General features: G+C 39.8%; 1 protein-coding gene across 5 annotated transcripts in view; it reads left to right on the plus strand.

Annotated features, from left to right (window-relative positions):
- The window catches only part of csk (C-terminal Src kinase), a 106,341-nt gene that overhangs the window by 38,662 nt on the left and 39,929 nt on the right, over window positions 1–27,750 (plus strand). For 2 of the 5 annotated variants that reach the window (XM_052042668.1, XM_052042670.1), the window contains one exon: window positions 14,957–15,038. The exons of 2 other annotated variants lie outside the window; for them this stretch is intronic. The gene's annotated coding sequence lies outside the window, so the exon portion shown is untranslated. Of the gene's footprint in view, window positions 1–14,956; window positions 15,039–22,601; window positions 22,841–27,750 lie in introns of those variants that run through there. One more of the 5 variants, XM_052042671.1, reaches the window with a different exon arrangement.

Below are 27,750 nucleotides of genomic sequence, written 5' to 3' on the forward strand. Positions count from 1 at the left end.
TACATATGACAATAAACTAATTTACCAATTTAATGGTAGCAACCCTTTATTCATTAGGAACAAATTTTGTGGAAATCCATTTGTTGACCCTGGTTTAACGCTGATCTAATGGTCAATAAAGAAGTCTCAATTTCTTTAAGTTTATGAACTGAAAAGAGAATATATACCATTAGCATTGTGCCTTCAAATTGATTTAAATACTTGAATGTTCTCATTTTGATTATACAAACTTGAGTCTCAAGAATTTCTTAATCTTGTGGAAAAGTGGGTCTAATTTGTTTCGTTGAGTAGACAGTTGATCTTTCATTTGATCCAGCAATTGATCTTTCTATGGTATCAAATAATTGAAAGTGACATATCATTTCATATGGAGAAAGTTTTTTGTTTTCGATCCAGATGCCAGAAAAATTCCAAAAATATGAAAGTCAGCCAAGTTTTTAATTACAAGCCAGTGATCTGGCTCATTTGAATGTTTGCAGATTTTTTTTGTTGCATAGCTAGTTTCACAGTTTAATATTTGTGCATGAAGACATTTGGTCAGGATGTATGCAGTTACATAGATGAACAAATAGACTGACTGATCTGATGGGTTGACAGCTTCTCAAAAGAAACTGGCACAATTATGCAAAATAAAGTGCAGAACATGAAGTGTGTTCCATGATATTTATATATTTTAAATTGGAAAATGACATATTGATAATATAACCTGTAAAGAGGCACTGTGACATTTATAAGGAATTTTCCTAGAAGTATAAATACTTGGGGCAAAATGGCAGGTTTTAGTGGCTTAAATGGTAACAGTTTTTATACTGCTGTTGTAAGCTCCAGTCTGGATATTGTGTCTGTTCTAGTCGTGGTGGTAGAGCTCTGTTGCTATCTACTAGGCAGAGGGGTGGGAGGTTTTTTGTGCTTCAGTCTGAATCCACATTTGAGATTAGGATTTTTGCCAAGTTGCAGGAATGTCAGGTCCATTCCTTGGATGTACTTGGTGTCAATAGAATTGTAAAACAAATTGCTGCATTATAAGTTTAAAAGACATCTGGACAGGTACATGTATAGGAAAGTGAGGGATATGGGCCAAACCCAGGCAAATAGGACTACCTCAGGTAGGCAACTTGGTCGGCATGGACGAGTTGGGCCAAAGGGCCTGTTTCCGTGTGGTCTGGCTGTAACTTGGGTGCTAGGCCGCATTCGATGAGAAATTAAACTGGATTAAAAATTGCTGACACTGCTTTCAAGTCTACCTGTTCTATAGTTAAGATGATTGTATTCTGCCTTGTCAATAGAAAATGTTGCTGTTTGTTGGTTTCAATATCTGTGACAATACTGACGCATCCCTTTCATTTCTCTTTTGGCCACCCCTCCCAGGACTTGGTGTTTGGATAACCTTGTCATGGAAGGAGAAAGATGAGGCATTTTATTCCATCCTAAAAATAGGGTGTTTTTATTTTATTTCCAGTTCCCTGAATCAAACGATAGTTTTAGATAGTTGCACAGTATGGAAACAAGCTATTTGGCCACCATGTCCAGGTCCACCAGTGGGCAACTATTCATATTAATTTCACCTTCCAGCATTTGGTTTGTAGCATTCAAATGCCTAGCAATTTTAAGTGCTTGTCTGGATGTCTCTTAAATGCTGTTAGTGACTCTGCTTTCACCCCTATCCGGCAGTGCGTTCTGGTACGTGCTGCTGTCTGGGTGAAAAAGGACCCCCCCAGATCCCCCCTCACTGTTCACTCTAAATCTGCGACCTCTAGTTTTATTCACCTCTACGTGGAAATGATGCTTGCTAAGAAGAGAACTCTATCTCTATCTCTCCATAAATTTTATATCCCTCAATCAAGTCTGCGCTTAATCTTATCCGCTTCCGGGAGAAAACACCTGGTCTCTCCCCATAAATAAAATGCTCCTTCCCAGGCAACATCCTAGTGAATCTCCTCTGCACCCTCTCCAGCACTATCACATCCTTTGTAGTGTCGTGACCAGAACCACACTCCAGCTGAGGTCTGACCAATGTTTTGTAAAGTTGGCGTATAACCTCCCTGCTCTTGTATTCAAGGCCCCATCTGATGAAAGCCAGTATCCCATATTGTTTTAATCATGTTATCTACCTTCATGGTCTTTGGACTTGCACACAAGTCCCTCTGAATCTCAATACTCCCAAGGACCTTGCCATTTGTGGTGTATGTTCTAGTCTTACATTTATCAAGATTAAACTCCATCTGCCATTTTTCAACCCATTTCACCTCTTTCACCCTGTAGCCTAAGACTTTCCCTCCACGTTGACAACAACTTCACAAATCTTGGTGCTATTTGTGAACTTGCTGATCATGCCATCTACCTCCACATCCAAGTCATTCCCATATTACAAACAGCAAGGGTCCCAGCACAGACCTTTGTGGGACACCACTAGTCATGGGCATCAATCCCAACAACAACCCTTCACTATCACCCTCCTGTCTCCTATCACCAAGCTAATTTTGCATCTAATTTGCCAACTTTCCCTGAATCCCATGGACTCTAACCTTTTGGACCAGTCTCCCATGTGAGACCTTGTCGAAAGCCTTGCTGAAGTCCTTGTAAACCACCTCTAATTCACTACCCCCATCGATACACTTCACCTTAAAATTCAGTCGGATTGGTCAGATAGGATCTGCCTGTGATGAAACCATGCTGGCTATCTCTGATTAGCCCTTGCCTTTCCAAGTAATTATTAATCCTGTCCTTCAGGATTTTTTCCAATAATTTCCTTTCTATAGATGTTGGGCTTGCAGGTCTATAACTGCCAGGCTTTTCTTGAAAAGGACGACTGCATTTGCTGTCCTCCATTCATCAGGTACTTGTGGCCAGTGAAGATGTAAAAAATCTCAGCAGGAGAACCAGCAATTCTTGCCTTGCCTCCCATAGCAGCTTAGGATAAGTGTCACCTGGCCATGAGAATTTATCCACTTTTTAAGGTATTGGCTACCTCCCTTTTTTATTTATGGAGACTTGCACTAGAAATTCACCCTCCCATTCACTTAGATCTCCACTACAAATTGTTTCCATTGAATCCTGATTTTAAAAAAAAGTATTCATTTTGGACCTCTCCTATGCTTTCTGGCTCCATATACAGAATGCCTCAGTTGTCTTCAATGTATTTAGTCTTGCCCTGGCTGTTCTTTTGTCCTTCATATACTTGTAGAACTCATTCAGATTTACCTTAATCCTGTGTGCCGCTGAATTCTTGTGACCCCTCTTTGCCTTCATAACTTACTTTTGTAGGCATCTCTCTACACTTATGCTTTTGACTAGCTTTCCCCTGTTATTCTCTATACCTGCTATATGCTAGAGAAACAAAGGACTGCAGATGCTGGAATCTAGATGAAAAGCATGATGCTGGAGGAAATCAGCAGGCTAGGCAGCGTCCACAGGGAAAAGCAGGCGGTCAACGTTTCGGGTCAGGACCCTTCAGTCCTGAAGAAGGATCCTGACCCGAAACAGTGACCTCCTGCTTTTCCCCCATGGATGCTGCCTGGCCTGCTGAGTTCCTCCAGCATCATCGTGTTTTTCATTCTGTTTATATGCTTTCTTCTCTTTTCTCCATGATGGCTCCGAACTGTTCTCCTTTTGAAGCTTCCCACTGTGCAGATGTAGACTTGCCTGCAAGCAGATGCTTATAGTCTAGCTTTGCCAGCTCCTATCTTTCTTTAATAAAACTGGATGCCTCCAAATTTAAGATCCATATTCCTATTCTATCTTTATCTTTTTTGTTAATCACTTTAAAATGGATGACGTTATCTGCAAAGTGCTCTCCTACTGACGTTCCCTTCGCCTGACTGGCTACATTCCCCAAGGTGAGGTCCAGTAATACTCCTCCTCTTGTTGGTCTGTCCACATTCTGTCAAAAAGCTCTCCTGGACACCTAGAAAATTCCACCCCCTCCTGAACATTTAACACAATCCCAGTTAACATTTGAGGAATTGAAATTCCCTTGTACTATAACTCTATTTTGTCACATCTCTCTGCTATTTCCCTGCATGTGTTCCTCTAGTCATGTTGACTGTTAGGTGGTCTGCAATACAGCCCCAGTAAAGTGACACCCTTGCTTCTATTCTCTACTGTTTATGGCCTCATTTAAGGAACTTTCTCAGATATCTTCCCTCAGTACTGAAGTAATGCATCCCTTCACTCACAGAGCAATGCCACCTCTTTTATACCCCCCTCCCTTAATCTTCCCTAAAAATTCTGTACCCCAGGATACAGAGTTGCTAGTCCTACCTGTCTTTCAACCATGTCTCAGTGATTTTAACAATAGCATAGTCCTATTTGTTAAAGTTTTTGTGTTCATCTACTTTACTAGTTATTCTCTTTGCATTAAAATAATTGCGGTTTAGCTTGGTATTCCTATCTTGTGCCTATGCCCTCCTGTTCTGCCTACTGAACTTGCTAACTTTTTCTCCTCTAGGTGACTGTACATCCCTATTTGCACATCTATCCTTTCCCCTGCCAACTCAGTTTAAACCTTCCCCAATAGCACTTGCATTCTTCCTCACTGGGGTGTTAGTCCTGTTCTGATTTAGTTGTTCCTCAATTTGGCTGTTAAGGCTGTGTGTTTGATCCTCTACAAAAATCTCTAGGCTAATGCTTCAATACAGTTAACATGAGGCTTGATTTGATCTCTTGGGGAAATGTCCCAATGGCACCTATTTTTAAATAGAACAGTGACGTTCTCTCCAGTGTCCTGAGATACTTAGCTCTTGATGTCAGAAGCGGATTATTAAATCATTTTCATATCACTGTTGACCTACCATTTTCCCTATCTGAGTGATTACTGTTCAAAATATTTTGGCTGTTGAGTGCCTTGAAACTATCTGAGATGTTTCAATAGCTCTTATAAAATACCTGTTCTTAAATAACTGTTTTATGCACTTTGTCTGGTATTATATGTCTACTTGCAGCCCTTGTTTACCTGAGTTGGAGGTTATTGATTGACAACTTCTTTTAATCTAAAGTTGGATAAATTGGCATGGTTAGCTAATAGATTTGTGAGATGTATTCATTTTCAGAATGTTTGCAGGTGTGCATGGGAATATCTTGATAAATATGCTGCTGGTATCAGTGGCAAAAGAGGCCTTGGTACATTTAAAAAAATAATGTTAGTGACTTTGTGACACTTTGTTCTGTAAATATAAATTGTTTCCATTGTGCCCTTTTGAAGTTTGCTTTTGTTTTTAAAAACGATGGTGCTGTCAAACATTGGTAGTGTGTACATATGGGTAACTTTGCCGACTAAGTTTTTGTGCTTGTTGATTCCTTCCATTATGAAGATCTGGTTGCCACAAGGACAACTTGTCGCACTTGGTTTGTCAGAAACCCACAAATGCACCACCATGTAAAATTGTAAAATGTGGCTTGTATTTCACATAAGCAGATGGAAAATATGGGAGTAGCTTGCTTAACTGAAGTCCATCCAAATTACTATGGTTTGAAGATCAAACAGTTTCAGATGCTCATTGTGGAAGTCCTCCCTTGGGGTATTGTGCAGCCTGTTGGCCAAATCAGGTTAACTGGATGCTTGGAGAAGCACAAGTGGAATAGTTGAGAGTACTTGCACAGATATCACTTTTTTTGTGTGTGCATGTGCTGTAAAGGTGCTTCATGTACATTGGGCATATTTTTCAAGTGCAGTCACGTTTACATTAACGAGCAGGAAATCTAAATTGCACCCAGGTCACACTCAGTAATAATCGTGTAATCTTGGCCATGTTGACTCCCCTGCAGAAAATGCTGTGAAATCTTTGTCCACCTGACAAATGAGTTTGAAGCTTAGCTGAAAGAGGGGAAGTTTCCACCTTAGCAGTTTGTCCCCTTACTGACTTGCACCAGATGATTACCCATTGCACCAGTGTTTGGTGACCTACATCTTCACTTTGTATAGTGCAAAAGTATCTCATACTTTTTGTCTTTTTTTGGATTCCTCTTGCCTTAATTCTTGTATCTCTAATCCCACTTCCAGCTTGCAAAATCTGCCTTCCTCTGGTTCTGATAAGTGAGCATACCGGCACAGCCAGTAGAGCTGTTGGCTCACAGTTCCAGTGACCCATTCCGACTGGTGCTTTCTTTGTGGAGTTTGCACACACCCTGTGACTGCGTGGATTTCGCCCAGATTCTCCAGTTTCTTTCCACATTCCAAAGATGTGCGAGTTGATAAGCAAATTGATCACTAAGTTGCCCCCAGTGTCTTTGTGAGAAGTAGAAACAGGCGAAGGTTGATGGGAATGTAGAGAGAAGAAAATTGGATTAATGTAAATAGATGTTTGAAGGTAGGTGCAGATTCAGTGAGCCCAAGGGCCTATTTTCATGCTGTGTGAACATGATCCCAAATTTCTAAATTTCTTCTGCTTTAGTGCTCTGCACAGTGCACAGCTCTGCTGTGCTCAGGTCATTAGCCTTTAAGACCCTAAACTCTATTAAATTCCTTTCCTAAATCCCTCCTCCCAACCCTTTTAAGATATTCCTTAAAACATTGCTTGTCACAAATGGCTTCTGTAGTACTGAATGTAGATAGATTTCTGATTAAGTGCCACAGAATGTTTTGCCACAGATATAAATTCAGTCTGTACTTCAGAAATGTACTGTTGATCCAGCCAATGCTTTCCAGTCTCTAAAGCAGAGCTGGAACCCTTGATCTTCTGACTGAGTCAAGAGCTCCTGCTGATCTATGGCTTCAACAGATTTGCCTTCAGCTTTTGAGCTGTTCTATTTTAATGCACATTGGAGGATTATTTGTGTTTTCTGCACATTATAATGAGCCATGCCATATAAACAATGCCATAAGAATACAATTAGTTTCAGTGTCAATATATTGTATTTAGCTGAAATACTTCACGTGTGCCAATTGGTTTATACTGCCACCACAATACAGGTGGAGTTGTCCAGTGCTGCCTTTCAAAAGGTGTAGATTTGGATAGTCACACCATGTTCTTGGTGACTGATTCTGTTGAGGGGTCTAGCTCGATTTCTATTGCGCAGCTGTTGTGAATGTGATGGGCTGAAGAGATGCCTTGAGTTATTAAAATCCTGAAGTTCTGACTATTTAAAGTGATAAAAGTAAATAACATAATGAAAATGTGAGTCGGTGTATGTCAGATGGCAACCTGCAAGGCAGCTGCTGTGCCAATCTGATGGTTCCAGTGGGAAGTCTGACTTTTACCTAGTTGATCAGGCCTCATTTAAATTTGAACCTGCCAAAGCTAATTGCAGTGTTTCTGGGTTGCTTGCTGTTTCCGAGGGCGTGGAATCCAGTAAGCCTTCTGATGCTTGAAGTTGGCTTGCATATCTTAAAGGTAAGTTAGTCTTGTTATTACTGTGCAGAAAGTATACTTCTGAGCAGCAGACACTGACAATTTATTGGCCTTCTGAAACTGTGGTGTGCATTTTCACATCAAGCCCACATACAGTCCAAATTATGGATGGATCATTCGCCAGGTAAATTGGCCGCATAGATCCCAACCTTTCTGAATTGCAGATGTTGTCAATCTTGTAGAGTATTCGTAAATTTCACTTTTGGTTTGGAGTTTCCCATTTATGGAATTTGTTGGTGTTGTGGAAGTTCCACCTGAGTTAGTGGTGAGGAACTAATTGACCAAGTTAGTTTCTCCAGCCTACGCCTTGGCCCCGTCCAAACCTCACATATTCAAGTGAGTGAAACTGTTTTGTTATGGACTGTCTGAGACCCAAACCACATGGAAATAAACTTTTATTGTAAATAACATTTGGAAATGAAACTAGTCCTCCAGTAGATGCTCAAGCCTATAGTAATGGACCCAAACCTGAAAGGTAACTCTAATCATGACGCTGACTAAAATCTGCTCCTGGTTGCAAATACAACTGATGTGCCCCTCCCCCAGCTGCATGAAACCAAGAAATAGAGCAAAATTCTGAGAACCCACTGTCTATTTGGAAATTCCAAAGGCTCGGCATCTGGCTCACTAGGACTGCAGTTTCCATGCTGCCTTCCACTCACCAGGAACCCTGGAAAATACATCATTCCATTGTGTAACACGGTGATTTTAAAAGTGTGGTGGAGTATTAATAGAATAAAATCTGCTTTTCTGGCACCATGATAAAGCAGAGACTGCTGGTTTAACAGAGTTTGACTCTGGCTTGCTTTTTCAGACAATCTTGCACTTCCACATTAAAAATGCTATTGAAATCTCTGGAACCTGCACTTTCATTTTTTTTAAATGTTTACAATATGTCTAATGTCTATTTTATATCTGTTTTATCTACAATTCTGCAGAATCTAAACGAAGGTACTTGACAGCTTTCAATTGAAGTAGAGTATAAGGGATAATTTGTGAAATAAGAATTTTTACAAAACTCTGATCAGGTGCATCTGGCATATTGCATTCAGTTCTGGCCACCCCCGTTATAGGAGGAATGTGAAGTCTTTGAAGAGGTTTACCAGGATGCTGTCTGGATTAGAGGGTAGGTGCTATTAGGAAAGGATGGACAAACTTGGGTTATTTTCTCTGGAGCGGTGGAGGCTGAAGGGAGCCCTGATAGATTATGAGAGGCATAGATAGATGGCCAGTATCTTTTTTCCTAGGGTTGAGATGTCTAATACTAGAAGGCATGCATTTAAGACAAGGGGGGAAATATTGAAATGAGATGTGCAGGACAGGTTTTACAGAATTGTGGGTGCCTGGAATGAGCTGCCAGGGTGGTATTGGAGGCAAATACAATATTGGTGTTTAAGAGGCTTTTGGATAGACACATGAATGTGCAAGAGAATGGAGGGATATGGATATTGTATAGGTAGAAGGGATTAGTTTAGTTAGGTGTTTGATTACTAGTTGAAATAGTTCAGCACAACATCGTGGGCTGAAGGGCCTGTTCCTGTGCTGTATTGTTCTGTTTTGTTCTAATATTGGGCTACTTGTAGTTTTCAAATTTAAGTGAGCTGTTTTAATCATTTTCAAAAATGTGCCAATATAGTTTTGCAGAAAGAAACCCATGGCTGCTGAGACTAGTTGTCAAATCGAGGGCATTAAGTGTGTGGGTGTAATACTTTATTATCTTTAACTGTTTGAACTGAAACATTGCCCATGCTGGTGGAAGTGTAATTTGGATGTCATGCTTTTGTAAATTCTACACACAAAGAATATGAAATCAATTTTGGATCTAAATAGCACTGCATTGCATTGTCTCTCAATTGTGCAAATATTCAAGGTTGTGGACACAAGGCTGAACATAATGTCAACTATTATCCAGTTGGTGGAACAGGTTTGAGGACTGGGATTCCTGCTTCCTATGATGCAATGCATTTTGAACTGATTTGTCATAATTTTTCCAGTTCGATTGTGAAGTAGCTTGGTGAACAGAGAGTGCTTATCATCATTGCTGGGGCTTATGGAAACAAGTGTTTTCTGGATGGCTGGTGAATTGGGATGCATTTGGCTGAGCAGTGTATCTGATTCGCATTGTGCATCTTAGTAGCATCATTTCCTTTTTGTGGTTTGAAGAAGTCACTAACACTTGCAGTATTTTGTCATCCCCTAGCTTGAACTTGGTTTGAGCAAATTACTTTATATAGACATGCTTTGAATTTTTGTGGTCTGCTACTGCTGACGGGTACTAGTTTGTGCCTGCACCTTCCTGTTCTGTGCTTAAAGATGGCAATCGTCAAATGTAACACATTTTTGTTTTCAGGTCATAGCTGTTTACTTATGCAAAAATTTGAGCAATTGTGAAGGTATGTACATTTAGTAACCATCCACCCATCCTCTCCCTCTCTCAAAGTATAAATGCCTTGAGTTTTTCTTCATGTGTAACCAGAGTTTTAATGTTGTAAACAAGAAGTGAAACAATTTGGTTTCTTTGGGGTAAATTGCATTACCAGTAATTTCAACTTCCTTGGACCTGCCCTAAACAGATAGGAAGTTATTGTGTGGTTGACTAAGGTGAATTCAGACTATGATTGTGTGGATGTAGTGTTTTCAAATCCTTTTCTGTTAATGTTGCAAATTGGGCTGGAAAACCACTGATGGTATAGAGCAGTTGACTGAGGAGTTCTGAAGTTTGAGGTCCTGGGCAATGGAGAACTGATTTTTCTGTTTTGAGTGTTTGCAGTTGATGTAATTTTGAAGATAGCCAGAACTGTGGATGAGGAGGAGAAGAACATTTTAAAGACACAATCAGCGTGGTATCTATTAAAACGGTTGGAAATATTGGAAGTGGGATGTTTGGAATCAAGACCACATTTGTACACCTATCTCAACTTTTAAATCCCAAGCTTCATATTGCCTCCTAAGAGAAATGGTTGATTAAGGCATTGGCTACGATATTGGAAAATGTTTTGATGTACAGAGCAACGTGACAGACCTACAACCATTCAGATTGTGGATCCATTGTAGTATTGCATTGCACTGAAAGACTTGGCTTGACACTTTCAGAGATGAAAATATGCCATGTGCTATTGACTGTGGAGAGCGTGTTTTCTTGGGAGTATTTTAATCAAAATAAATGATGGCAATAGGGTGCGGGTTGATTGCAAGTCCAAGAGGCCTCCAAAGGTAGGGAGTACAGAGCGTGATCTAGAGTTTGGAGCTGGGTGGGGGTGGTGTAATGGTGTTGGCATGTCGAGGGTAGGTGCGAATTAGACCTTGGCATTTATGGTTTGGGAGATGAGGTGATTCTAATTCTATGCACTTAGGCCTAGATACAAAGGGATATGCAAAGGGACTGGTCACACATGATAATCAAAAGTTGCTCCTGGGTCAGATTAGGCCCCATGCTACATTTCAAGGAATATTGTGTGCAAAATTATTTAATAAAGTAGGTTGATCACAATGGTTGAGTATAACTGAAAGTACCTAGATGAATATGTGACAAAACAAATGTGACAGTATTGCAGCTATTACTTTATAACACTTTTCCCACATTGGATCCTGTTGCACTAGGAGAATGGAGTGTGGTAAAACCAGATCTAGGCTAGAGGTCAGGAGGCTCTCTAAGGTGTAGTTAATGAGACACCATTAAATGTGAAGGGCTGCAGATGTGGAATGGTTATTTTGTGAAGCAGCCTGGAAATGGCAAGTTAAATTGCCTGGAATGCTATAATCACTGCACAGGGGTTGGCAACCATTCGATTGTAGGTTCATTGTACAGATCATATGACTAAATGTCTTTAAAGTCAAAGGTTTCCTGGTGCTTTGCAGAAGAATTACCAAAGAAGAAAGACCTGATGGGATATTTGGGTCAATTTCCAGATGCTTTCAAGTTGATGCTCAATCAAATCAACTTTGGGGCTAAAGTTGTGCAATATTGGAAAGTACCAGCTTTGTTATTTAGACTTGTATTTGTAAGAATACAAGAGCCCTGGTATGAAAACAAAAATATTTGGAGACATTTATTCTACTCTCTAATGCAAAGTATTTTACAGTACATGAAGAGCAAGGACAGAAGTTGGAAGTCAGAGGAGACCATTTTGGCCCCTTGTGCCCGCTTGCCTATTCAAAAGTAACCTTTCAATTTTTTTGGAATTTAGCAAGGTCAGCATTTATTGTTCATTCTTTAAAGCCCTTAAAGGTGTTGGTGAGCTGCTCCCTTGTACTGCAGCAGTTCTTGGTGAATGGACTATCAGTACTTTTGGGTAGGGATTTCCAAATTTTAGATCCAGTGATAAGGGATAGTAATTTATTTTCAAGCCAAGGTGGTGTCTGACTTGGAGGAGAAACTGCAGGTGGTGGTGTTTCCATGCACCTGCAGTCCTTGGTAGTAATTGCTGTGGGTTTGGGTGGTGCTATCACTGCAGTCAAGGGGAGTAACTATAGCGTACAAGTCGCTCCTAGGTTATGAAAGCCTGACTTCTGGACACGTGTGCAGATGAATCAGCTCCCATAATATTAAATTCAAAAGTCTGTATGTACATGCATTTGTTCTTGTGAACAGCAGAACTAATTTCTTACTAAAACGATTTTAGTAATTTTTCTTGTCTGTCTTGTGTGCTTTTGATGTCATTCATTACAAAAATGTGGAGGCATGGTTACTATATCAAGAGTTTTTTTTTGTGTGTATTTTATGGCTTATGGACGTCTGTAAAACTGAACCTATTTGTTACCTGGGGTAGCCTGTATTTTGTAGACGGTATATACTGCAGACATTATGCTGATGCAGGAAATGTTTGAGTAATGTATGGGCATTAGCTAAGCAGACTTTGTTCTAGATATCAAGTTTCTTGAGTTGTTGGAACTGCACCTATCAAGGCATTCTATCACACTCTGGTGCTTTGAAGGTGGTGAATAGCTCTGGGGGAATTGGGTAAGTCACATTGCAAGATCCCCAGTCTGACTTGATATTCAGCCTCTGACCTGTTGTAACCACAGCATTTATGTGGGTGGCGGAGTTGAATGTGTTCACTGCTAACACACCTCGCTACCTTCTCTTCCTTTTCCCCCTGCTTCTCTGGGGTTATGTGATGGAGGGGTTGGAAATGGTAATGCCAATGAATGTCAAGGCTAAGCTGTTTTTTTTTCCCATTTGCTGAAGAATTGTGAATGAAATTGAAGGTTGTGAAATCCCCATGTCTAGATGTTATTATGGAAGAAAGGTCATCAATGACACAGCTGAGTTGAGGGCATATCCCTGAGGAATTGCTACAATGATGTCCTTAGCCTGGAATGATTGACTAACAACTATCATCTTACATTAGTGCAGGGTAGGACTGTTTTCCACTTCATAGCCATTGAACAGGTTTATCAGGCCTTAGACCAGGTTGGTCAAATGTTGATGCCAGGGGCAGTTGCTCTTGCCTCAGCTCTGGAATTGGGCTCTTTCGGTTCATGTCTGAACCAAGACTGTAATGAGTTCTAAAGCTGAATGGTTCTGGCAGAACCCAAACTGGGCATCACTGAGCAGGTTATTAGTGAATTAGTGTCTCTTGATAGTACTATCAATGATCCCCTCCATGCTTTTGATGGAGAGTAGACTGGGCTGCAATTAATTTGGCTTGGATTTGTCTTGCTTTTGAACAGGACATCCTTGGGAAATTTTCCACATGGTCTCTAACTATACTGGAATAACTTAGCTGGAGATCTAGCTGATTCTGGAGTAACTTAGCTGGAGATCTAGCTGATTCTGGAGTGCAGGTCCTTATCATGACAGCCAGGGCATTGTCTGATCCCATGCCTTCGCTATATCTGGTACTCTTGGCCGTTCTTAACATCCATGTGGCTCATCTTTCACCTCAGTACCACTTTCCTGCACTAATGCCATATCCCTTAATTTCTTTAAAATATAAAAATCTCATCGATCTCTTCCTGGAGTATGCCCAATGAGTGAGCTTCCCCCAGCCCTCTTTCATCAAGAATGCCAAAGATTTGCTATCTTTGGGTGAAGATGTTTCTCTATCTTGAATGGTCAATCTGTTAATTTTGAGACTAATCCCTGGTTATAGACACTTCAATCAAGGGAAATATCAACTTTGCATCTAGCCTGTTTAAATCCTGTAAGAATTGCAATGAGACAGTCTTTAATTCCAAACAAGGAATTTAATTCTAGAAGGTGAGTCTCTTTGTAAGACAAATCTGCTGTTCCAGCCATCAGGTGAACCTTTGTACTCCCTTCATCAAAAGTAGATTGTCCCCGAGGTAGGGGACCAAATCTGTTCAGAATATATTGGACTTCGTCTCATCAGAGCCCTATATAATAGGAAGATGCTCCCTTGAACCAGATCGTCTTGCAATGAAAAGCGGTGTTCTGTTTGCTTGTTGTGCCTGTGTTAACTTTCTGATTCATCTGCAAGAGCGCCCAGGTTCTCTGAAGACCAACATATTTTTAATCTCTCTTCTATTTTTTCCTACCAAAGTGGATGACTTCACATTTTTCAATATAATATTCCAACTGCATGTCCTTGCACATTAAATAACAAGTCTATATTCCTTTGAGCTTTGCATCCTTACAGCCTGCCATGCCACCTTGATGGGCATCATCAGCAAACTTGGATATGTTATCTTCTCCCAAATCATAAACATTGATTACAGATTGTGAACAATTGGGGACCCAGTATGTTTCCCTGTGGCACTATTCATTGCTTTCCAATCCAAAAGTGATTTGTTTATTCCTACGATCTGTTGACCAATCCTGAACCCCCAGCAACATGAACTCCTTTGTTTAATAATCCTTGTTTGGCATCTTGTCGAAGGCCTACTTGAAAGTCCAAATATACCACATCAGCTGATTTGGCTCTCAGCTGTTCTGCTAGTCACCACCTCCAAAATGCTGGCAAATTTGTCAATCCTGCTTTCAGTTTGATAGATTCATTTTGATTCTGCCCAGTCCTGTTTGTTTACTTTGTGATCTGTTACTACTTGATAGATTCTGGCATTTTTCCTGTTGCTAGTTAGGCTCACTGTTCTGTAGTTGCCTAATTATAGATGGTTTAGTTAGTTGGGCAGAAGTGTGGCAAATGGAGTTTAAATCTCAGTATGAAGTAATGTACTTCAGGAGATGAAGGAAAGAGAAGGAGCAATAACTAAGTGTTAGTGGTGTGGAGGAATAAAATAGTGCAATGTACTTTCCCGGGTCCTTTACAGTTAGCAGGGGAAGTTGTTAATGTGGGATGCTTTTATTACCCAATTCATTTAGTATGAGAGTGGGAAGACTGTGCTAAACTCTCCACAACTCTAGTTAGATCACAGTTTAAGCACTCCAGGCACTTTTGGTGATGACACTGCAGGCAAGCTGTGATTGAACTGGAGAGGATGCAGAGTGGATGAGAGGAAGTTGAAAATCAGAACAGCTGCAGGTTCTGGAAACCTGAAATAAAAACCAGAAAATGCCAGAAATACTCAGCAGGTCTGACGGTTTCTATGCAAGAAAAATCATATTGATGTTTCAGACTGAAGACCTTTTTAACCGGAGTTGTTGACTTTCTGATCAAGGGTCTTTGATACTATTTCTTTTGCCACAGATGTTGCCTGACCTGCTGAGTGTTTCCAGCATTGGTTTGTATTATAAGAACGTTGCCAGGACTGGAAAACTGTAGCTCTGAGGTAAGATTGAAGTATGGATTGTTTTCTTTAGAACAAGGGGGCCAAGATGGAATTAAATAATAAAGATGTATTTCCTTTGGCAGAGGAGTCAAAAATGAGGTACAAATTTAAACTCAGTGGCAAGGGGACAGCAGCAAAGTCTTATTCACCCAAGAGTTTTTGGAACATAGAACAGTACAGCACAGGAACAGGCCCTTCGGTCCACAATGTTGTGTGGAACTAATTCAGCTAATGACACTTAATCCCTTCTGTCTGCACATGGTCCATATCCCTCCATTCTCTGCATATTCATGTGCCTATCTAACATCTCTGTCATACCTGCCTCCACCACCACCCCTGGCAGTGCATTCCAGGCACCTACCACTCTGTAAATAATATATATATTAAAAAAAACAACTTGCCCACACATCTCCTTTGAACTTTCCCCACTCACTGTAAATGCATCCCCTTGAGTATTAGACATTTTGATCCTGGGGGAAAAGATGCTGGCTGTCTACTAGAGGATGGAGGATTTGAAGTTAATGAAACACCTCAAACAAAATGGAATTACTGAAAATAACATGAAGCTTGAGAGTGAGAGATGTATCTATTAAATTTTCAGAAGTAGTTCAATATACAGAAAATTGCTATTTGTAACTATCAAGTGTCACATTGACCAAGTGGAGTTGATTATTCAAGACCTTTCCAGGCTTTACCAGACCCACAGTACTACGTAATGGGTTATCAGGAACTGAATATTTAATGTTAATTTAAAAATTATAGCAATTCTACGTGCTCATGTTTCAGTTCCTCATTGTATATTTTTAGCGCAAGAGCACAGCTGCAGATTATATTTCGTGACTAATTATTGAAATTTAGTGCTATTTCAAGTGTATTTCACCAGCTTCTCGGCATCAGAGTCAACCTTGGTGTATACAGCTTTGTGCTTAGTAAGGCTTGTTTAATACTAAAGCAGTTTTACATACTAGATCAAATCATATGCATTCATAATCTGTTTAGTTAACATTTAAGTATGCCATTGGCTGTTTACCTAAATTGTAATCCTTCAATTGCTGCATGCTTTATTTATTCCTTCATATTTGATGTGAAAGGTGGATGAGTTGATGGGGGAGACTTTGTCAGTCATATTTGCTGTTTAGGGTTACCTGTAACATTTAAGTATCACTTTTAAAGTCACAGTTAATATGGACTTCATCTGAGGCCGTTTCTACAAAGATTTTCCAATCAAACCATATGGCAGAATGCCTCATCACCAAATCTGACCAACAAGCACCAAGATCTCGCTTGGCTGGCAGTGAGAGGTGCCCTTCCAGTCAGAGCTTTCCTCTACAGACGACACATCGCCCCCAATGTATGCTGCCCTTGGGATGGCTGCGGTGGGGAAGAAACAGTCACCCACCTCTTTGCAGACTGGATTTGCTAAGAGGATGTGGAGAAGGTTGCAAGGGTCCGTGTCCTGGTTCATCCCCAGCAGCTGCATGAACGAGGACTCTGATCTACGGGCTGTTCCCGGGGACATGCATCGAGACAGACATCAAGTTCTGCTGTAAGTTCGTAAGCTCGGTGAAGGACTCCCTTTGGTCTGCCCAAAACTTGTTGGTCTTCCAGCACAGCGAGATGTCTATAAGGGAATGCTGTCGACTGGTATGTTCCGGGCTGCAGGGGTATGTGCTGAGGGACTCACTGAAGCTCGCTGCAGCCAATGCTAAGTCTCTGTGGGGAAGGACCACAGTATAGGTCCCTTCTGCTACCACACACAGAGGGGCAGAGTTGGGTGAGGAAACCCCTTGAACAATCACAACTGCCACGTACGTGACTCCCTGAGGTGCTATGTTTGTTGTTTTTTTCTCTTTGAAGTTTACACGAAACGTAACAACCATGAATGTTAAGGCTTTGTTTTTGCATTGTTTCTTCGTTTGTATACATCTTATTATGAATAGAGTTTAGTTTTGAAATAAAAATTGAGTGTGCTTATGGAAATTGTGAAATCCCTTTTGGCTTTTAATTTGTACTTTCCGTTGAGAATGCTGATGAAAACCAAGCAAGGATGAGGCCCACTTATGTCAATCATAAGGAGAAAATAACTGCTTTAGTTGCTATTCGTGATGAAATTAGTTCTATTTGCATAGACTTGCGTCAGTGCCGTGCAAAGACACCAATGCAATACTTTTCCCTCCAAGTGTTCCCGCAACATTGTTAATTAAATTGAATTTGAGCATTAAACATTAAGTGCATGTTTACATTTAACTATCCATTTCTGAATAATTAATTTGATAAAGTTAGCTATGTTGAATATATTTTGTAATGGTCCTCATTTATCTCTCCACCACTTGCCTTTATCTCATGCTCTACAGCCAATAAAGCTACATTGAACCTGATTTTTGTTTTCAAATCGTTCTCCACATGGAGTTCTGAAATACTGCTAGTTCTCTTCTAGTGGGTATTGATTTGGGGGGAATCAAATCTGCAATGAATTCCCCAAGTATGGTGTTCTGGATGTGCAAATAGTTGTTACTGGTTATGTTAGTGTAAATATTCCCTGCATTAATCATTGTTTAAGACCTAGTTTTAAGGTTTTGGTCCCAATAAGATTAAAATGTTTTGGTTTGCAATTAGGTTGGTGGCGTTGTTGCCTTTGTCCCTTAGTCGAGGATGACTTTGGTCTGCTCTAGTTCTGAGGAGTGGAAGGCAACTGTGGATGAGTTTTGACACGATCTGGCTGTTGCTACCACATGGACTTAACAGAATGAGGTCTTGGTCCAATTGCAAGGAAGACAGATAATGGGGAGACTAAGCTGTGTTGAACAGACTTGTGCACACACAGGGTACATAACATTTTGTGTTATAGAAATTGAATATATGTTTTGGATTTAAAGTAGTGATAGGTGTTCATTTGTAGTGTAATGTTTGTGATTTAGCTGTCATTTGAAAGTAGTTGGCTGTCATGCAGCAGACAACTAGATTGATATCATTTAATGGCATGTTAAAGCGTTATCCAAGAAATGTCTTGCGTAATTTTCAATCTTGCAACTGTTATGATTATCTCCCCAATACATAAGCCAGAGCTTTATCCTACTATTAGTATCACACGTGTTTCAGCTAATTGGAAAAGTACCAATTTACACAGACTGGAGCTTTGAGGGGTGCTATCAGTCAATAATGGAAGAGATGGCATTAAACAGTATTTTTATTTAAGTCAGAAAATACAACCAGACAATCAGTATTAGAAGTTCTGTATCACTTTACCAACAGAATTTATATTCACAGACTTCCTTTTCTGTAGGAGTAACAATTTCAGATTCCGTCAATTTTGGGTTCAGCAAATTTTGCTATAAAATGGCTGCAATAATGCTCAAAAGATCACCTTCCATAAAACTTTGAACATTACTCTTTTATTTAACATTCAGATGCTGCACATTTATCTGTCTCTTAAAGCTATTACTATGTCATTTGAAGTACGTGGGTATCCAAAAATGCTTGTCTTGAGTAAGCAGAGCTACCAGATGTCTTTTGTTTCATGATCAGCTTGTGGCCCGGTCTTGAACAGGTTAGTGTATGTCCTATGACAAGGCACACTGATTTCTCTAATGCCATACGTGGATAAGATCACTCTAGTTGCTTTGATTCTGGAGTTGCTGCCCAATCAGAGTATAGAGGAGCAATATATATTTCATTGTTATTTTTTAAAAAAATTAAATGCTATTGAGCATCCACTTCAGTGGGGGCACTAGAAATGTATGCTGGCTTGTATTGGCAAATGTGGTTATTAATTCCATTTTGAGCTGCTTTAAACCATTGCCTATAGTTACGGGAAACTGGAAACTTGTATGCTATTTTATCAACTAAGTCCTGATGCTTTTTGATTTATTTTGCCATGATGTACTATTTGGGGCTACCAGATGGCTACCAATATGTATGATGATAAATGTGAAGCATATGAATGTTAAAACAAGAATGCTCAAGGTTTATGAAAGTTGACCTTTCGAATGTTACAGCAGTCATTTTTAAAATGAAATTTGCTGAATACAAAATTGACTGAATCTGAAATTATTTCCACTCCAGAAAAGGTTTGAACAACAGCTGCTGGTTAAAACTTTAAGTCTGTTGAGGGAAATTCTATTGGCAAGGCTACGCAGGGTTTCTAATGCTGATTGGCTGTCTGTTGAATAAAAATAACTGTTTTATGCCACCTCTTCCACTAATCATTGACAGCACCCTTCCAAAAACTCCAATGTAGGTTGATAGATTAGAAGTTTCCAATTGGCTGAAACACTAATAGTAGGGTAACACTCTTGCTTGGGTAGTGGGGTGGGTTTCATTACACAGTTTCAAATCAGAATAAGATTTGCTTCATAGTTAAGTGAAGAGGTTAGATCTGTTGTTGAGGGCACAGCTAAGGTTGAAGTGAAAGAAGACTATATATATTGATGTGGTAGCAAGGTGCCCTCCTGTCTGAATAAATGTCTGATGCTTGTAAATGTCTGGCAGCAGGAGAACAGTGAAAGGTACAAATATTCAAAAGAAACTTTTTTATAATGGAATTTAAGTGGCAATTTGATATCTAGGGCTTTTAAATTGAAAGATTAAAAACATTTTGAGTATAATTAAATATTGAAAGCTTAATTCCTCAGCTACAGCTGAATACATTGACTAAGCTGCCAGCAGTGGTACAATTTCTGCCACCACCCCAGCAACCCCCGTCCCCCACAACTTTATTGACGAGGGCTTTTGTGAAATTTGCATTGGGATAAAGCAGACTGCAAATAAAAATGTTTGCCTGAATATTGTTTCTTGTCAAAAGCGCATAACTGTTTAATTGTGTCATGCGATACATGGAATATTTTTGCACCTGAGCAGATATCGTGCTTCAGTTGTTTTGGTGCTATTAACTTATCAAATAGAATTTAGAGTAAAATAATTACCAAGTGTGCGTCTTCCACATTGATGCATAGAAATAGCTTGCACCTGCATTTTGCAATCGATGCTTTTCATTTGTAATAATCAGAAGATTTGTAATAATGCTGTCTCTTTCACTAGTTTCATTGACCATCCCTTTTTAAAAAAAAAATCATCATGTTGCATTAAATGGTAGAAGAGTTGTAATATCAAATATCTTATTTCTTGGAGAGTCTTTAACAGTGGAACTTCATCAGAGTTGTCCTGGAGAGTTCTCAAGGGAGTTGCTGGTTTCCTCTTTCCACGAAGATGGTGGGGGAAAGGGTAGGGTGAGGATGCTTGTTGTTTCATGAAACGTGTCTAGCTCTTAGTCTTGTATGATAACTGTAAGGTCAGTGGGTAATGAAGGTGCAAAGTCTGAAAAGATGTTTTCGTTAAATCACTTTGAATTTCTCAACCTTGGATATATTGTATTTACTTTTACAAGGCTGTGGAAAATTCTATAAATTGATTTGTGGTATGCACCTACAGGAAATGGTGCTAAATTACTTAAAGAACCAAGAGCCTCCGGTTTGTCTCAGTCAGTTCTTGGTTATGTATCACCTTTAATCAAACTGAATATTATGAAGATTTTTGAATTGTACTTAAAATGGTACAAACAATATTTGCAGAATACAAGGATTATAACAGTTAAGAGAAGTGTCATGGAATCCAACATAAGAACCTTAAATTCACAGATTTTAGGGTATTGAGTGAAATCTAGAGGCAACTTTTGTTACACAAAAGGATCGTAGGAATACACCCCTACAGTGCTGTGTCGATTTGAAGTAGGTCTCTGACTGTGAGATTTGTATAGAAGGGAAAATGATCAATAATGGGTAAATGGAGTTGATCTAATTGAATGATGGAACAGAGTACAGGTCTCATGAGCAGGGTGGCTTGCACTAATATTAAATGTTTGAGTTTTGGCTGTGCCTTTGCAATGTAAGCTTTGTTGCTGAAGTGAAAAAGAATTTGTCCAATATGTTGTCTTTAGATTTTAATTTCTGTGATAACCTTTGCGAAAGAAATGCAGTAGGGCAAGCAGAATAAAAGATTTTATTTTTGGCAGCCATTTGGTAGGAGTAGTTGAGCTGAACCTGCCCATACTGGTAAAGTGGTTTTGCAACTGGTGACTTGTAACAAATATTGCAGGAATTTGAGGTTGTGGTCCACTTCAGTAACACACTGAAACTATTATGTCAACCAAAACCTCTTACTTTGAAATGCTCCTCAAAAGTTAAGACCAACCACCTGTGCTGATGTCTCCAATGATACTTGATATTTAATTGTTTAATGCTCCCACGATGCGACTTAGTAATATGTGCTACGTTAATGGCACTGTAGGCTGGGAGGCTAGAAAACTCGAATCATGGAAGGTTGTGTTCAAATTCTATTCCAGTCTGAGCATAGAAATCTAGTCTGACACTTCACTGAGGGATGCTCCTGTATCAAAGGTGTTATGTCACAACTCAGATTTTTAAATGGATGCTGCCTGTACTCGCCCATTACATGACCTTTTAAGAGAAAGGTAATTATTCCTAGTGTGCAAGCCAATATTTATCCCTCTGCAGTAATCTGTGCATGAGGGCTTGCTGTGCATGATTCATTGTTGTTTCCCATATTACAACAATGCTTCAAGGCCTAAACAGTACTTTGACAGTTTGAAAGATCACAAAGCATGATATTAATTAATGTAACTCTTCATTTTTGTGCAAATGAAAGTTGATTTTAAATTGCCAGTTTATGTAGGCACTGAAGAGGTAGTTTCTGCAATGGCAGAATTTTGAGAATCTGGATATGAGAAACTGGGTGATTTAGTTAATTACCTCGTGTAGTACTGTACCTGAAGTCTAGAGCAACTTTTTCAATTAAATTACTTTGCAGGGGTGAAATTGTGCTTATTTTTTTTAAAAGTTCCCCATCTGGTTGTTGCATGTGTATTGATGCCAGTCATTTGTTGTTAGCTTGCATAATTATGGAGCAAGGGATATTGACAGCAGTGTTAATCTTACTGGAGAGTTAATGCACTGCTCACTGCCAAGACAGATGTAGCTGCTTTGATATCATATTGGATGGAAACCATATTACCCAACGCCTTGGACCTTGTGCAGCTACAGCAGGTGTAGTACCATGTTGTGACAATGCACATAATTTTGCAAAAGATGAACTTGATTCGAAATAAACCAACTGGAATGACAACAATCATCTCAGAGTTTGAATCAAATGTGTTCAGTTTTCATGCCCCACCCATGTTCATTTAGTAACTTGAGATCTTAAGGAAATTTGGGTTTGATAAAATGTTCAGAAGAATTTTGAATTTTTTAAATGTCTGTGCTGTTTTAACTTTCATTTGGAACAATTCAAGATGTAGAAAATTGCCATTCAAAATTACATCTTATAATGAGATCAGAATGTGTGAAACATTTATTGGTATATTGAGCTGCAGATAAAATATGTTAATAATTTCAGCTACAGATTGCTCATTGGTTAAACTGTTATCAGTTGTGAGGGAAACTGGATTGTTATTGGTGTAGGAATTTGACTGGAAGACTGGGTGCTGGGTGGCTGCAGAATCTGTCCACAGATCTATGTGAAAAATCTGCATTGCATTTTGTTCATGGTGCCTGTGCTGCAGAAACTATTAGACTGGCCAACAGACCTCAAGCACTCACCAGTGGAAAAAGTGCACGCAGAATTCTGGAATCCTGTGGATTTGCTGAAGTGAGATCAACAGGGATTTTGTTGTTTGGTCCATTCTTGATCTTCCTTTGTGACAGCTGAAACGCAGTGACTCGTCTGTGCTCTGACCGGCAGCCAGCTACAAGAATTTGCAGGCGCGTCTTGGCTCTGAAAATCTCAGCCAGGTGTGCTTTCTTCTCAACCCCTATTTTACTCTATATATTTAATTGTTGTATACTAGGGTATGGGGTATACTATTTATTCTAATTGCATTTAACCGTGCAAGTGTTGAGAGTGTACTGAAATGATCAAGCCAGATGTTTCTCATAAATGATTCAGTGATTATGATGGTGCTGGAAGTGGTCCTCTTTTGTGGTTTTAGCCATTTAAGTTCGCTGCACAGTGCCGTCTTAATGTTATTGCCCCATGGCTGTCCAGATAGTCACCATTCCATTGTTTGAAAGGAGGACAACAGGATATTTGTTAATTGGAGGAGGCAATGTTGCACTCCTTTCTTTATTAACCTTTCACGATTAAACTGCAGAGATGAGTGTAGGGGACATGCTAGTATGCAAGATTGCAGAAAGTAGAAGCTTTTTATCACAAAGACTACAAAGCAGTAATCCCTCCTGTGTTCAAATGCTGTGACTGCAGAATACTGCTGATCTCTCTGAAGGAGTCAGTGCATGCTCTCAGTGCTGCATCAGTCTGCAGAATAGGCCAGCCCCATTGCCTGTAATACAGTTGTACGCTCAAGCAGGCCCTGTGGTCACCTATCATTTTTGCACTGACACATCATTGTTGTACTGTTAATTGGTCCTCTGCTTTTATTTGGAAAGCCAGCACTGCTAGTGTGAGGAATTTCTTAGCTGAGGGCTAATATTCCAAATAACAAAGCCTGAATTAGCAGCTTTGTATTGAAGCTCTTTGCACAAGAGAATCTTGCAAACTATATCTGTGTTGCAGACAGGGTTTCAAATCCTTCTGCCAAATGTTGGATTTAAATAAATGTATGGGCTTGTGCTGTAGTTTTTCATTGAGACAAGGGGGCTTAAAACCTGTGGGGAAAGTAAAGTTTGCAATAATTTTGTAATGTTATTAGTTCAGAGTATAAGCTTGAAATCTTGCCTGTCTTTGAAGGTATAACAATATTACAAGCTGGTCATTCTACCCTACTGATTTTACCCTGTTTAAAATGTAGCTGTTATACTCTCCAGGTCCTTCCAATCGTAAGCTCGAGTTGTCTGTTTTTCTTTCTACTTCGTGTCAGTGGTAATTTCTAATTTTTGCAGAGCATTTCCCAATGGTGAATTTGAGGTTGAGACCTTAAACAATATATGGCAATGGAACATTCATCCCAGTTTATATCGCTGTGCTTGGCTGCTCAAGAGTTACTCATTCATATGTATGTCAAGTGCATAAAGTTACCAGCTGAGCTTGCTACTATGAGAATTTCAAAAAGTGTCCGATGGATATTTAAGATTGTATTCCAGCACTTGTAACAATACATTAAGAGGATGTGCCAGTGTGTAGCTCTGCTAAACAAAATGGCAGGAAGAATGGTTATATGGAAGGTGTATGTTCAATCTCAGCCAGCATTAGCATGCTGGCACTCAATACAAGCCAACAATAAAGAGGAATTGGTGGGTATGAGTTGTACTTGGGCACCATAGTCTGTCATAGTGTCAGTTTAGCAAAGAATGAAGTCATTTGGCCCACCAAGTCTATGCCAATTTGTGCGTAGAGCAATCCAGTCAGTCTCATTTTCTTGTTCCATCTCCTCAGCATTGCATTTATTTCCTTCAAGTCTATCCAATTTCCTTTTGAAGTCCTTCCCTTTGCTTCTACCGTGGTCACCAATGGGTTCCAGGCACTTTCTTCATTCAGAAGAAATATTCTCGCATTCTTATTTCTTGTCCAGAACCTTAAATCCATGTCCATGCTTGTTCTTGTACTATCAGCTTGTAGGGATAGCCGCCTTTTTGTTTATTTTAGCCTGTCATAATCTTGCACATTTCTGCCAAATCTCTTCTTAACCTTCTTTGCTCCAAGGATAACAAGTCCTGCTTCCTGCTTCCCCAGTCTAAAATTCATCAGCACTGAAAACATTTTGATAAATTTCTACATCCTTTCGAGGACCATCTCATCCTTTGGAAAGTGTGGTAACCAGAATTGTATGCAGTAATGTGGTTGTGACCTAAACAGTTCTGCAAAGTTTGAGTGCTTTGGTACTTGATGCTTTAATGAAGTTTAAGATCCCACAAGATTAGTTAACCATTGTCAATGATGAATGCACACAAACTCCAGATTGTCTGTCCCTTTGCACTCTTTTAAAGCTACCAGTATGCCTAAATTGCCTCAGATATCCACAGATATCTTTTAGGATGGTAAGGCTGGAGTGACAAAGGATGGTGCCAAGGGATGATAAGCATGTTAAAATTGAGATGTTAATTTGCTGGTGGGTAACGTGGATTAAAGTTTTGGGTGAATGAGACTTGGTCCCAGCTAGGATATGGGCATAGGGTTTTGTAGATAGAAATTTGCTGATACAGTTAAATGTACACATGTTGTATGAAGCTCATCTTGAGGTCAGTATGACACCAATGTCATCAAGAGTCTGGTTCATTTTCATGGAGTTACTGGAGTGAGGACAGTCATTGGCTAGGGAATTGCATTGTGGCATGATTTTAAAGGTAATGGTTTGCCTTCCCAATATTTCGTTGAAAGAAATTTTCTTCATTGCCCGTTAAATAATTTGGGGAGAATGTGGGGCTCAAAGTGGTTATAGAATATTTGGGCAGAAACAATGGGCAAATGCAAGCAAGCCCTGGTATGTCAGCTACATGAATTGTATGCTGCAAAGGTACTTGTGTGTGGGGAGGGGGGGGGGGGAAAGAAATGCTACAGTAGGTTGGTGCAATTTCTAAACTTCATCTTGTTTGGAGACATCATTAAAAGTTTTCAATTCAGTGTGTTCCTCTGGATTACTGATCTGTGCTCTAGGTTCCTTTGTGGATGCTGAGGGTAGCCAGTTTGGGAGCAGATTTGCATTTGAGTAGTTTTTTTGGGATAAATTGATTTTGAAATGACAAAGTGCTGCTTTCCATACAAAATGCCCGATTCCAAGAGGAAAGGTTACGGTCTGTTGGTATACTTGCAATAGTCTTAAAGTTTACAGGTGGGAGGCACAGTTTCAATTACTCTAGATTATAGATTTAGCTACTCTTTTTCACTTGATAAGTAATTGACTGAAACACTTTTGGATGCTCCAAATGCATGCAGTTCAGCCAAATTAGCATTAGAATAGGCGCTGATGATGTATGAAAACCAGTCCTTTGTTTTTGACCAAGAGTGCTTGAATCTTGACCGTATCAGAGTACACAAACCGGTTTGACTGGTTTTCATTTTGTGCACATACCACATTTCAGTTTCGATTTGTGGTTGATTAAGATTAGTGTCTGACATCCTTCAACATAAATATTAGTTGTAGTTATGCATTGCCTTTTCACATACAAATGCATCAAAACATTGCACAGGATATCATGGTGATTAGTTACCATCTTCTGCCAACATTTTTCCACAAGCAAAAGTGAACTAACAGGCCAATTAATCTATTCATTTGGTCGTCTCATTCGAACTTAATATTTAGACACTGTCCTATGAACAATTTAGGAGATGCTAAAGATCTGGAAAGACCTTCACTGAATAGAATGTGTGCATTTTTCATTAAATAAAGCTAATCCCTTTTCTCAAGAGCTTTGGCTTTTCCATCTCCCACCCTATGTACAGGAAATCTCCAGGTTACGTAAGGGTTCTGTTCGTGAGAAATAACCGTAGCTGATTTCTCCATGAGTCAGCAACATCTATTTTCTATAGCTATCCATATTGTATTGCTCTACATACACGAGTGGTAATTTTATTTCATTGAATAATCACTCTAACACTACTCATAATTAAAATAGTGGAATATATACTGTAACCAGTCATTAATGAATACCATGAAACATATTGTTAACTGCTTTATTATTGGCACATGGACCAAGATAGAGTGGAAAGCTTTTGTTTGCGTGCCATCCAGATGCATCATTCCATAAGTACATTGAGATGGTACAAATGGAGGGGGGGGGGGTGGGTGGGGTGGGAAGCAATGCAGAATATAGTGTTACAGTTTGTTACAGTCGCAGAGAAAGTGCCGTGCAAGTAGACAAAGTGCAAGGGCTGTGATAAGGTAGGTTGAGAGATCAAGAGTTCATCTTTATCATACAAGAAGTCTGTCTTATAACAGCGGGATAGAAGCTGTCCTTGAGCCTGGTGGTATGTGCTCTTCTGCCCAGTGGAGAGGGGTGAGAAGAGAATGACTCGGGTGAGAGGGGTCTTTGATTATGTTGGCTGCTTTCCCAAGGCAGTGGGTAGTGTAGACTGAGTCAGTGGAGGGGAGGCTGGCTTTTATGATGGACTGGGCTGTGTTCACAACTCTCCGCGATTTCTTACGGTCTTGGACAGAGCAGTTGCCGTACCAAGCTGTGATGCATCTGGATAGGATGGCTTCTATGGCGCATTAGTAAAAATTGCTGATGGCATTGGGCATATGCCAAATTTCCTTAGCCTTCTGAGGAAGTAGAGGAACTGGTGCCTGACAAATATATGGGAGAATTTGTGTGAAGTTGGATTTCTGCAAGTCGAATCATTCTTAAACTGGGGAGCCTCTGTGCTTGAATTGAAAGAATTAGCTACTTAGTTTGCTGTGTTGTTGTTTGTTGGGGGGGGGGGGGAGGTGGAAATGTTGGAAAGGAATGCTTCACATTTTTCTTGGTACATTATGGATGAATTTTACCAATGGTTTAGTTCTTGGTGTGTGCACACTCACACCTCCACCAATTTTTACTAATATCCCCATTTTAATGATGTATGAAGAACCCGGGTACAGTTGTTAATACTACGTGCTAAGTACCTGATTACCATGATTCACTTCAGGTACAGTGTTGGCCACTTAAAACTGCTGCAGATTTTGATTACGGAAGAATCCATTTTAGTAATGTGAATTACTTGTACCAGTAAACTTTACTGAAGTGGAAATTTGGTTCCAGGCTGGTGT

The sequence above is a fragment of the Pristis pectinata genome, chromosome 32 (assembly GCF_009764475.1).
Source record: "Pristis pectinata isolate sPriPec2 chromosome 32, sPriPec2.1.pri, whole genome shotgun sequence".
NCBI lineage: Eukaryota > Metazoa > Chordata > Chondrichthyes > Rhinopristiformes > Pristidae > Pristis > Pristis pectinata.